The sequence below is a fragment of the Passer domesticus genome, chromosome 14, assembly GCF_036417665.1.
Source record: "Passer domesticus isolate bPasDom1 chromosome 14, bPasDom1.hap1, whole genome shotgun sequence".
NCBI lineage: Eukaryota > Metazoa > Chordata > Aves > Passeriformes > Passeridae > Passer > Passer domesticus.
The window spans coordinates 15,823,846-15,836,777 of NC_087487.1; the positions used below are offsets into that span (position 1 = coordinate 15,823,846).

Consider the following 12,932-nt stretch of genomic DNA (forward strand, 5'->3'; position numbering starts at 1 on the left):
GAGCCCACCTGGTGACACACTGGAAGGTGCTGGAGCAGCCTCGTGTACAAACAGCCAGTGTTGGCTGAGGGCTTGGTGTTCATCATAGTGAGAAATTCACGTGTCCATGTCTTTAGACACATTGGTCAGATACCAAACCATTTTATTAAGTACTGGGGGGCACCCTCGTGCTGTCTCACACTCTCCAAAGTGCACGTCCACACACACCCCTGCACGGACACTTGCATGCAACCACTGTCTTCTCAGCCACAGAGCAAAACTCGCTAATTAATGTTTGTTAAAATTAATATTTTTTCCAGTCAGTATTAGTCACACTTGAAGCATCCTGAGCTTCCAGTAGGCTGTCTTAATTAAAGTTTTATCTCCCACTTAATGGAAGAATTATTACCAGTTTTGATCACTCTTTTTTCTTTCAGATAGCAGCAGTGCTGTATCAGACTTTGTGTCCCTGTATACAAAGCAAAATTTCTTTCAGATTTCAAAGGCAGGCTGATTTATTTTGCAATATTCTACTGCATCCTGGGGTGTCTTGGATCCAGTGCTCTCACCCCACAGTGCAGAAACCACGCAAACAGGTGTTCCCACAAAAGGAAAGGACAGTCCCCATGATGGATATTTTTATGGAAAGCAATACCATTTGCACAGCTTTGTTTTCAACTGCTTCAAAAATTTTCAACAGCAAAAAGCCATCCAAGTACTGCTTCTAGTTACAAGTGAATGTTCTTCCTTTTTTTTTAATCAAATAATAATCCAGCAACACTGATTTCCCTAATGTAAGGTCTATTGCCCTCATGCAAGTCTGGAATAATAGCACCATCAAGAATGGAATTCAATCTGGAGTCATTCAGGAGCAGCTGAGATCCAAATTCCCCAATCAGTAACATTTTGTTCCAGATTGCAAAACTTCTTGTTAGAACACAAACACTCTCTTTACAAGAGTTTAAATGAGTTGTTAGTGACGTCTTCACAGAGAGAGTTGGAGAATTTATTTGTACTTCACAAAGAACCTCTTCCTCTCTTTAAAAGCACCAGTTGTTTTAATTTAAACTATTATTAAAGGTTTCTTGCCCTGAGTGTGGTGTTGGATGTACAACTGTACAGCATCTCTCTATCAGTGGAGGAATTCAATGGCATAAAGACCAGGCACTGGAGTGAGACAGATCCTTGTATTGCTTCCCTCAGCTTGCCAGAATTAATCCAGATTTACACGCCACTCATCCGTAAGGGATGGTTAGTGCCTAATTCTTTCCTCATAACCATGGAGCAGCAGGGAAGACAAGACCCTCTATGTATTTTAATTGAAAAGAATGGATTGGTAAACCAAAATGTGCCTTTTTCAGTCACAGACTCAGACCTGGATCAAGTGACAATATGTCCTAGAAACTGCAGCGTCACCAGCACAGTGACCCAAGTCAGGAATGATTTGGTGGCACTTTGAAGCATTTCTTTTTCTCTTAGAAAAAAAAATAGCGGCCAATCTTCCTCTTGTGCCACGTTGACGTCAGGAAACACAGAAATCTACAGAATTCTCTTTAAAGTATTTTGGCCGCATGCAGCGGAGCTTAAATAGGATCAGCTCTTTCCTGACAGGTCACAGTATGCTGACTAAGTTTAGTTACACTTTATGATTTCAAAGGCTTCTCCCCAAAAGATACTCCCCTCTCTCCTCTGTTGTTTTTTTTAACAGCGCAATGATCAAAGTGCTTTTCAAAATGCTATTCATGACTACTTTGGGCTAAAAAATAAAACCTAAAGTGATTCCAAGCAGCATTTCATTTTAATTTAAGTGATGCATAAATTTTGCACGACTGCTCAGCTTACTCCATTCAACCACTATAGATAATAAAGAGTTATTCAAAATATGTGGAATATGCGAATAGTTCTATTAGTGTGAAATTATTCCATGTACATACCAAAAGCTGAAGAGATGCTGAAGAACTTTAAAATGCCCAAGAACTTTAAACCAGGGCAAGGGTGCTGGGTACCATGAAGAATTAAGGCAACAAGATACAAGCGAAACAGAGTCAACACATTTGATTTAATTGCTATAATTTTATTCAAGTTTTGAGTTATATGGAGCAAAATTTTAAAAACTGGAGAGTTTTATTATTGCAACTGAAAGGGAGAAAGAGGAATATTTCTGCCACTTGCACAGGGTATCCCAAGCATGTAACATGAAATGCAGCCTTGTGCAGAACTTCAGCAGAGATGAAAAGCACTTTAGTCTCCAGAGCAAGTTTATGTTTTTGTGTCGTTATCTAAAATACCCTCTCAATGCAAACTCCATACTTACCTTGGGAGGAAAAGCCAAGTTCTTTCTGCCAGGATTTAAACACCCTGTTCCTGGGAAGTGTGTGTTTTCCATGCTCAGACTGCCAAACCTCCTGCACCAGCACTCATTACATGGTCCAGCGAGAGTTAAGGGCAATCTACTTCCCAAAGAAACAGACTTTTTGCTCATTTCACCTTTTTTCTTCTGAAATATAGGGCTTCTCCAGGGGACCAGCTTCAGCTCCTAAGTAGGTAGTATATAATGACATAATATTCTAGGCTCAGTGTCTGCAAAGGTACACCCATCCCATGTGGAAGGCTGTTACTAAAAAACATTGCCATCTCTTTGGTATCCTTGGGAAAAAATGAAGGGGAAAACCAGATTAAGTGTTAGAGCAGAGAAGGGGGAGCCACTGGCATTTGTGCTGTTGATTCTCTCCAGTTTGGGGGCTGAGAAGTTAATGCATTCAGCTCATCTTGAACGCCAGCCTTCCCTCACGTTATTCATACAACTTAACTCCAGCTGCCTCCTCCTCATCCCTCCTGCTTTGCCTTGTGCTTCTCAAAAGGCATTTCTCTGCACGGCACATCAGAAACTAAAAATCTAAGTTGCTATCTTACTTCCAAACCAAGCTGTTGTCAGCATTAAACCTACACAATGCATTACAATATAATCCATTTACAGGGTGTCTTATCATGCAAATAACTCAAGGTGCCTCACAATAAAATAAAAAAGGACGAGAGGAATAAACCTCAGCCATTGGAACACACAAAAAGGAAACCTTGAAATTTACTTTTAAACACACTAATGGCTCTTTTCTCCCAGTGAGGCATGAAGAGGGACAGGGCAGAGGATTTGACCAAGGAATTCCTATTAGCATTTGATGTGACTTAAATGTGTAAATCCACCCCAAGGTTACTGGGAGACCAGACTCCTTAAAAGAAGAAACTTCCTTCATACCTTGAAGAGAGAAGATTCATGAAGGCACAAATGTTAGAGGAAGCCTTGGTCATCAAAAATCATCTCGTTGGCCTAGATCTAAACAGGAGTAAGGCCTGAATTATCCAATTCAGGGCACAAACCATGAAAATTCCCCATAACACAGGAGCAGAAATACTGTTTAAAAGTAAGAACAGCTTTGACCAGGGCTTACCTCTGACTCATTTCCAAAAAGGATTCTTAAAATTAATGTTCCATTATCAGCGTAGAAATAGCAAATAAAAGGTGCTTTTTTTTCCTTCCTACTTAATTTGTTTTCATTTTCCATAGTTTTTCCTTAGATTTATAAAATGCTCTTTGGAAGAGATGAATTGGCAGTTCCCCCCTCTTCTTTTCCCCCCTGGGTGGAAGCATGAAGCAGTCAGAGGCAAGAAGCAGATTGACTCTCCCAGGAGCAGAGCAGAGGAGGAACAGGCACCAAACCACACTTGGAATTATTGTTCTCCCTCTCTCCCAGCTCATGTTATGGCCCACATTATTCCCCTGATCAAACCAAATAAATTTTACCAAAATGACAATCAGAGGATGAGGCAAAGCAAATCATGGAATGGTTTGGGTTGGAAGGGGTCTTAAAGCCCAGCTCTTTCCAACCCCTGCCTTGGGCAGGGACAAATTCCACCAGACCAGGTTGCTCACAGCCCTGTCCAACCTGGTCTTGGACATTTCCAAGGATGGGGAGTCCACAACCTCTCTGGGCAACCTGTGCCAGTCCCTCACCCATCTCACAGGGAAGAATTTCTTCCAAATATCTGATCTAAACCTTCTCTCCTTCCTAGACACCATGTGCCTCGTATGGCACCCAGAAATAAAACCATCCTAGGAGAGTCACAGTTTGAGTCACTGTTCCTGCTCCTTAGAGCCCAATGTTTAATACTGAAAAAATGTCAAATACTGGAGATAAAAGGCAGCACTAGGAACAAACAAACAAATGTGAAGGTGCCAGATGTTGTAGCACAATCAAGGTTTTTGCTTTATTTTCTCATCCTTTTTCAAGGTACCTGCAGTTTCAAATTAAAAATATTTGGTGAGTGTTCAGCTTTGGGGCATTCAGGAAGGGAATTAGGAGGACTGGTGCACCTCAACCATCAGGAAACAATGGAAAGCATAGGATTCAGCATACAATTAAAAAATCATGGATATCTTGGCAGAGTTGAACAATTCTTCCTGCTCCCAAAAAAGAAAAAAACGTCCACAACCCAAATATATCCAGCATCCAGAGTTTACTACTTTTTTAATTAGTGAGCATTAACACAACATCCAAACCAAATAGTTCAGCTAGCATCCATCTATCCACTTCTAATTTTACTGAGGAATGTATAACCTATTTCCAAATCTATACTAGCAGCCATTATAGAAATTTATTATTATGCACCAATATTTGCTCTACTTCTGGAGCTCATTGCAGCCAGCCTTGCCTACAAGCTGAGTTAAGTCTACAGACAAATTAGCAGAAATATAAATTGCCATTTTACATTTTAAACACCGCTCCCTTTCTTTCAAGGTCACAGTAGCCATGGTTTCTGTGTTGCTGAACACTGGCTCTACTCAGATTTGAGTGATCTTTTTCTTCAGGATTTCCATTTCCACATTTATTCCCACAGATTTAAATCCAGAGTAATACTTAAATAGTGAGTGATTTTCCACATTTCTAAATGCTATCAGATATTTTCCTATGGCCCAGGCTAAGCAGTAATGAACTCCTAAAGTTACTTTAAGAAATAAAAGACTAAAGTAAAAATGCAATTTAAATTGGAAAGCACTGTGTTGTTTGACTTCTCTTGCTTCAAAGTAAAAAGGCCAATTTATTTGCCATTTGAAGAGGATGAAAGCCTTTCTCAGACACTATTCCCCCTTCATCTATCACATATTGCTGGACATGTATTGCACCCATGGTTTGTGAGAGCCCTTCCTGGGGGATCATAGCTAATTTCAGAAGAGACAGAGGGATATGTATCATCTGCCTTGCCAAGATCAGAATCAGGTCTGCCTTGGTAAGCTAAGCTTTAGCTTGGAGAGAGTTTTTATGGCTGAGTTATAAAAACCCTGGAAACAGGGGAGTTTATGACAGAACCACTGACAGACCCTTAACTATGGCAGTATTCATGGTTACCACTACAAGACAGGCATTATGTTGGAGGGCAGTAAAGTTAAACCTGCCCATAGGGCATTCCCAAATGTTAACTGCTGGTGCATACAGTAAAATTTTTAGCACAGGTGCACTCTCCAAATAAACTTGACTTCCAGAAACCCCCTTTAAAAAAAATAGGAAAAAAAGGTTTTCATCTGTGCCACTGGAAATATTTCTATAGTTGTGAACAACTACATTTGATTAAAAACTGTCAGATTTATCTTCTTAGCAGGAGGGAAGAAATATGTGTTTTCCTCCAAAAGGAAATCAATGTGTCTTTATGACAGATACAGAGTGAAAAAAGGGATGGTGTCACTTTAAAAGGGGAGGGAGGAAGGACAGGTGACCCACAGGATGTGACCATTAGCTGCTGGCATTGTGAGGAAATGCCCTGTTCAGGTCTTATATTCTGCATTTATAGGAGTGGTTTATATCACTGACCCAACAGTTACTACTCACACTCTTAAGGCACAGCATCTTCAGTGCAGAGTCACTGTGATTCTTTGTCCTCTTCCCATTTCTTAATTATCACACCTTAATGAAATCTCATGAAAAAGGCCCTTGGCTTTTTCTTTACTGATATTATCACTGCTAGAGTCCAACCAGTTTCTTTAAAACAGCAGAATAAAAGCAAATTCATTTTGCTTGAAATAACACAGAATTTTTTATTATGGCATGCTGGTTGATTTAGTGGCCAAAACAAATATTCTCGCTGAGACAATGTATCACTGAAATTAAAATATATATACATAAACTGAAAGAGTGAAATGGCGCTTGATTAAAACCAGTGACTTAATGCCCTTATCAGACTATTTGACCTTAACAAATGCATTATCAGCTTGGATTATGACATCATACAGATTTACCATACAACATGGTTTAAAGAAAAATCTAGAGGTGAAGATGCTGCCCCTATCCTGGAAAGCTTAGAAGCTGAAGAGAGGTGATGGCAGAAACAAGTAATGATTTCACCTCTGAGCAACTGCACTGCAGGAAGATGAAACAACTTGCTCAGTAAGACAGATTTTTGGCAGAGAAGGAGTACAACCTGTATATCCCAAATGCCAGATCACAGCCTTAAGCAGAAAAATACATTCTCCTTTTGAAACTATTTTAAATTTAACCAAGCAAAACCACGGTGGCTTTTAACGCCAGGTGATGTTCAGAACCATCCCTTGCTCTGCACAAATTCCTTTTAATGAATTTCTGCCAAAGGAATCAGTAACTTCACGTGCATCTCCAGCAAGAGCACACAGATTTTTAGAAAGGCTTCGAGAAAGTTTCAGTGCTTTAAACTAAGCTGTCCTAAAATGTGATGGTTGCAATAATAAGTATCCAGTTTTCAGAGTGGGAGCAGTTACTGAGTAGGGGCCCCCAGAAGTGACCAACTATGCTGATCATACATGGATAAATGATAGAGAATTATCCAACACTCTCCAAGCTGAAATATCTCACTGTACTGAGTGCCAGAGTATTAGAAAAAGAGGAGAAATTCAGTGTCACTGGGTGGAGAGTAATAAAACTGCAATCCAGACACACACAGAGGCTGTAGATGCCTCTGTGCCAGAAAGATCTCAGTGATTGTGAATAATTCACTGTAAAGCATCAATTCAGCACCCCACAAAAGGGAAAATAAGATACAAGATTATGAGTGGAGAATGAAAATGCAGAAAATATCCTCATGCCATGTATAAATCCACTGTAGATCTGGTCACTCTGACTCAAAATAGATGCAGAAAATTACAACACCTTCCTGCTTCTTTTAAGTAAAGAATACCTGAAAAAGAAAAAGAGAGCACAATATCTGGCCTATAAAATCTGGAATAGAGAAGGTAAGTAGGGAATGATTATTCACTCTTTTTCATAATACAATATAGGGCACCTACTACAAAAAAGTATTTTTCTCCTCAGCATGAATTCAATGATGGAACTCATTTTCAAAGATGTTGGAGAGAACAAAAGTATAGATGGATTTTAAAAACCATGAAACCACACTGAGTAATATTAAACATCAGCTCTGGATGTCTTTTAACTGCAGATTTTGAAATCAGGAAGGTACAGAGTTCTCCTTCCAATAATCTTCCCCTAATCTATCACAGACTATGGCTGGGCCAGGTTTTACTTTGGTTTGACACAACTTGAAGTTTATAGTATCATGAACTTTATTATGAAATTTTCACATAGCACATAAAATTGTGCCAATAAAATCTGTAGATGACAGGAAGAATTATTTTAGCAAGTGATGGGAAAGGATGAGGTTCTGATTCAGGGCAGTTTGTTATGCTGTATTTGCTGCAATGTAGCTAAACAATACAAAAATCAGGGAACAAGGTTTATTTTATAGAGTGGGAAAATGTCTCAAAACATTTGAACCTGAAGTATTTAAGAGTCCAGAGGAGCCAGAATTAAAAAAAAAAAAAATTAAAAAAAACTTTACCTTCAAAAGGGAGATATACCAAAGTAAGACCGTAGGAGAATAAAATAACCTAGATATTAGAAACAAGCACTGCTTTGCAACATATAAACTCAAATTCCTCAGCCGAACAAGAAAGGAGGAAGAGGACTTGATTTCTAAGCAGTGGGACCTGTGCACAGGGAGAATATTGGATAACATGGGGCATTTGACCTTGTGCCAACAACATGACAAGATGCAAAAATGGAAACAGGAGTTACAGAAAGTCAGCTTTGAAGTAAGATGCAGTTTCCCAGTGCTGCAAACTGCTAAACTTTGAGATCATCGGTCTTGGACAACACAGAATTTATCTTCTTCATCGTCTGACTTGGGACACCCAGCAGTTTACACGCCCTCCTGTTTGACAGGATATGGGGAAAGGAGGAGGATTCTTATGCAAGTGAGAGAAATGCAGATGCTCAGCATCCATAAAGCAGAGTCTTTTTCTTTACCATTCTGTGAATGTAGGGCTTTGCCTTGTCCCCTTTTATTATCCTTGTGGTCCAACATTAGGAAAATATTTATGCTTCAGAGTCCCAAGCATTAGACAGGTATTTACCATGTCAAAAATAATTCTCACACCTTGGTGTATAACTCAGCTACTGGTCTTGCTTTATGCCAGTGTTTTTTCCCTTGGCTAAATCCAAGATTTTGCAATGCTAGGCATGAAATGCAGAAGAGGTGATCAAAGTCTGGGGGGGCAATGAAGAGGTGCCACAGGTGGTAGCTGGTGCCTGTTCTTGTCATGTTCAGGGTTGCACTGATCACTAGTTTCAGATCTGAGAGTGAAATTAGCCCAGGTCAGATTATCAGGGACAGTGAGGGAATTCTTACTGGGCAGGAATCCCCAGATATATTTCAGCCAGTTTCTCTGGACTTTAGTACTGCCTTGCTATGACCCATTCTCTGCCTACTCTTAATATCTGAGGAACAAGAAAGGGCAGAGCAGAAGAGGGGAAAAAAATGTACAGAGTTTTAAATAGGTTGCAATCTCTGCTCTTATCATAGGTAATTTGTAGTATTTAATAGCCCTGATATACAGGAGGTCACATGAAATCATTTAGAAGTCCTGTCTGGATTCAATTTCTAAGAATGTATTAATCTCTGCCTGGCACGGGAAAGATAATGGCATTTCCTTCAGTGGAGCCTCGGTGTGTGCCAAGAGCAGGAGCCCGACTGTCATCGGATCAGCCAGTGAAAACAAGAGGGGTGTATGGTTGTTTATTTATTGAGTCATTCCAGCCTGGTATTGGCTTTGTGCCAATGCATATAAGTCCAGAGATAAAGAGTTATTCCCGACGATAGCAGGACAACCCGTTTCTCCCCATCACCGTGCAGAAATCCAGTGCTAAATTAAATCCAACCCCAGATATGCAGGTAACCTGAATCTCGACTTTCACGAGGGAGAAAAGGTTCAGGAGACAAGTTGGGACAAATCCAGAGAAGGGTCATAAAGGCACAACGAGCCAGATCCCTGCACAAACCTTTCGCTGTCTTTCAACAGCCCAGTGCAGATCTGAACTTGGAAAGGTCCAAAGGAAACTATTTAAACCCAGGTCCCAGAATGCAAAGTGAGCTGGTGGGATTGCTCAGGAGCCTGAAGTGGCATTTTTTTATAGAGCAAACAATATAAAGTAAATAAAGGAGAATGACAACCCTCTAAAAGAAGACTAAAAGCCTCACTGGTGTGTGCTGCTTGTCAGAGAATACAAGAGCAAAATGCAAGTGTGGTAAAAGGTTCTAGCCTGGAAAACCTTCTTTTTTTCCTTCTTCTTTAAAGTAATGAAATGGTTCAACAACCTTCTGAGGAGGTGAAAAATCTTGCCTGTTTACATTTGTAAGAGAAGCCTGAATTACCTGCCTTTCCCTTTAAGCATTTTCAGATACAAATCAAACACAGATGGCCCATTATGTTTATGACCTCACTGTCAATTGCTCTAGATAGTGCATGCATTAATTATTGAAATATTTTCATAGTATACAACTTTTTAGTGTTCACATTGTCACAGATAATTTCAACTTTCTGATTAGGAGATATAAACAGTGTTATTTACGAGAATTAATCTCCCGAATGCCATAAAAGTCACAAATATACTGGGGGGAAGGGAGGTTTTCCATATATATGTATATATATACACACAATGAATCCAGCCCAAAAAAATAAAATAAAAAAAATTGGCCTCAGTCCTGAAAGTCAACATTATGTTAACATTCCCTGTGATACATAAACGATGCCAAAACCTATTACAATTGCAGTAAATTTTGATTACCAGAGTTGTTTGTTATTTATGTCTAGAAGATAAAGATAATATTGGGAATAGCCCTCTTCTTTTCTGCTTATAAATTACATCCATAAAATACTGTGTTCTTCAAAGAGTAAGAAACTTGATTGAGGTTTTTTAAATTGTGTCTATTCTGCTTCTAGAAAACCAGCTTTGGTGAGTGAGCAGGTAGTAGAACTTTTTTAATTCTCATTTAGTTTCATTAGTAAAAATTCAGCAGCTCTAGACTGCGTCCAGAGAATTCTACAGAGTAACAAAGAGATCCTAGGGGTGGCAAAGTGTTCATTTTACAGTGATGTCATTAAAAACACCAGTTTCACTAGAAACAGCCCATCGTAACATGCCTGTTAATCATTGTATCTCTTTAAAAACAAAAATAAAAAAATTACTCTTGACTTCCAATTCTGTTTTACCCCTCCCAATACTATTTTTCCCCTCCCAAAAATCTGCATTCATATTGTGATAAACTTTTCTAGGCTTTCTCCAGCAGAAAAGTGTGGAATTTTTATCCTAGGTGCTGTTTAAAAGGAAAGAAGAAAAAGAGATCTCTTGCTTATTAAGGTTGCAAAAGTATATCTATGGAGGAAAAACTTTTCAGTTTCTTTTACTGGTACTTCTCTTGCCCTAGTATTTCTGCAAGGCAAAACTAGAGTGGAAACCCCAAATTTATGGGGTGAAGAATTGAAAGAGTTAATCCTCCCCAGAATGTTCCAGATGAGCCAAGAGAAAACATGCTTTTTTAATATTTCTATTTTCAGCAAACCCCTCCAATCAGCTGATGGCATCCAAAGGAGCAAAGGTAGAATGAGGAGGGGGGAAGGAAGAGAAAGAAACATCTCATGGAAGTAGCCCAAGGGAGAAATAAGTTCATGACTAGCACATTTACACCTTTCTTGATTTATTTAAGGTACAAGAATAGTGTAATATGACCTGTTTGCTTCCCTAACAAGCATTTCTATTTGCAGCAGATCAAGTCCAGACCCACTTCTTGTGGCACAGGCACCTCTCAGAGCCCTTCAGGAGAGCTTGAGCACAGACCTGAGCCCTCTGCAGCATCCCACAAGCATGGGGAAGAGCAGCTGAAGTAGAAGAAAAACCCCACACCACTCCTTTTTAACCAAATTTTGTGGTGAAGCAGCATTCTCTCTTTTAACCATAGCCCCCAACCTCACATAGACTCCACCTCTAATTGTTCCAGCCAAGTGGCTTTTGGGTTCTCATGGAGCCCAGATTTCTTACTAGTCCCATGAAACCCTCCCAAACAATTATTTACCCTCTCCTCACTTCACTCTCCTCAAACATGTCTGTCAAAGATTTTCTGATAGTCAAAATAACAGAAAAAGAAAAAGAGTTGGCAAATAAAATCCTAAATTTTCCAGGACACCCCTTGTGTCGTGATGGAGATTTTCAAGTCCTGTGAGGACCCAGAATTCCCTCAGTTCAATTTACACCCAGGCCCCAACTCTCTGTAAATTTCCTTGATGCAACTTCTTCCCCTGTGGGGTCCCATGCATTGTTAGAAGGGAATTGGGAAGGAAAGAAGAGGTTTGCTTCTAGATAGAAGTTTTTCTGACCTTGGAGGAAGGAAAGTTGTAGGTTTTCCGTGCGCCTGTTTCTATGCAAAACTGCTCTTAATCCATCCTGCTGATTTTATTGATTCTGAAATTGTTAGTACTGGGTTTTGCTGGAGCTGAGAAACAGGAGAAGAATTAGGTTTCTTGACTTTTTTGTGGGTCTTTTTTTATTCTGTAGAGGATTGTTACAGTTTTCTTCAGCTTGAAGAGCTAAACCTCACACTTGTGATTATTTCGGATGGATTGTCCCTATCAACCCTTCCAGGACTAGTGCTTATGAGAGATAATAAATATTAACCCTCTCTTCTTTCCTTTTTTGCTTCCAAACAGAAAGCAGAGGCCAGGTGAAGCTTCTGTCCAGGCAGATAAGTAGGAAGTTTATTGTTTAACTATCATTTAACAGCAAACTTTTCCTGCTTTTTTCCCCCCTATAAACTGTAAGGGAAAAGTGGATAATCAGGAAAGGACAGACCCTACTGAAACATGTTTGGGGCTGATGGAAGCAGGCTGGCTGTGCAAACAGATCTTTGGGGATTTATGATGATCAGTTTTTCAAGCATTAGGAAAGCCTGAGAGCACATTATTTTTAAATGAGTTATATATTTAGCACTATGCCCACCATTCTTTCAGTTCTAATTTTAGAGGGCAGGGGACAACTCTGGCACTATTGTAGCCTTGTCTAAATTTAATATAGTTGAGCAGCTGATGATTATCAGAGAGATTGGCTTTTTGCTCCTTCAGGAATTTTTCACTCAGGAAAAAAAATCACTGCGTAGTACTCTGCTCAGGGTATTGTACAATCTGCTGTAGTACTTGAGAAGAAAGTGTGCTCTGAAATAGTCTTTGAAGCCTTATCTCTTACTCCAGGTAGGGATTTTCATTACAGGAAAAGGGCATGAGGTTGGTTTGGTCAAAGTTTTCCTTTCCTTTATGCAGGAAGGGCAGTACCTCGTGCTGTCATGTGCCAATAGACCAGGCCTTTCCCAACTCCTTATGAGTACAGACACAACTGGAGGCAGAACAGAGCTCAGGAACTTCCAGGTCACCAGCTGTCCTGTGGGAAGGGTGAGGAGAGGTGTTCCCAACTTCTTGCCCACAGCCAAAAGTCAGGTGGTCCAGCCAGAGCCATGGGTTGAAGAGCAGAAGAGGAACTTTTGTAATCCTTCAGCTCAGCCTCCCATAAATCCCCCAGTCCCAGTCAAATGTGACTTTTAACTCTTACATG

General features: G+C 39.9%; 1 protein-coding gene across 3 annotated transcripts in view; it reads right to left on the reverse strand.

Annotated features, from left to right (window-relative positions):
• The window catches only part of LOC135280657 (uncharacterized), a 78,295-nt gene that overhangs the window by 14,981 nt on the left and 50,382 nt on the right, over positions 1-12,932 (reverse strand). The window lies entirely within an intron of this gene.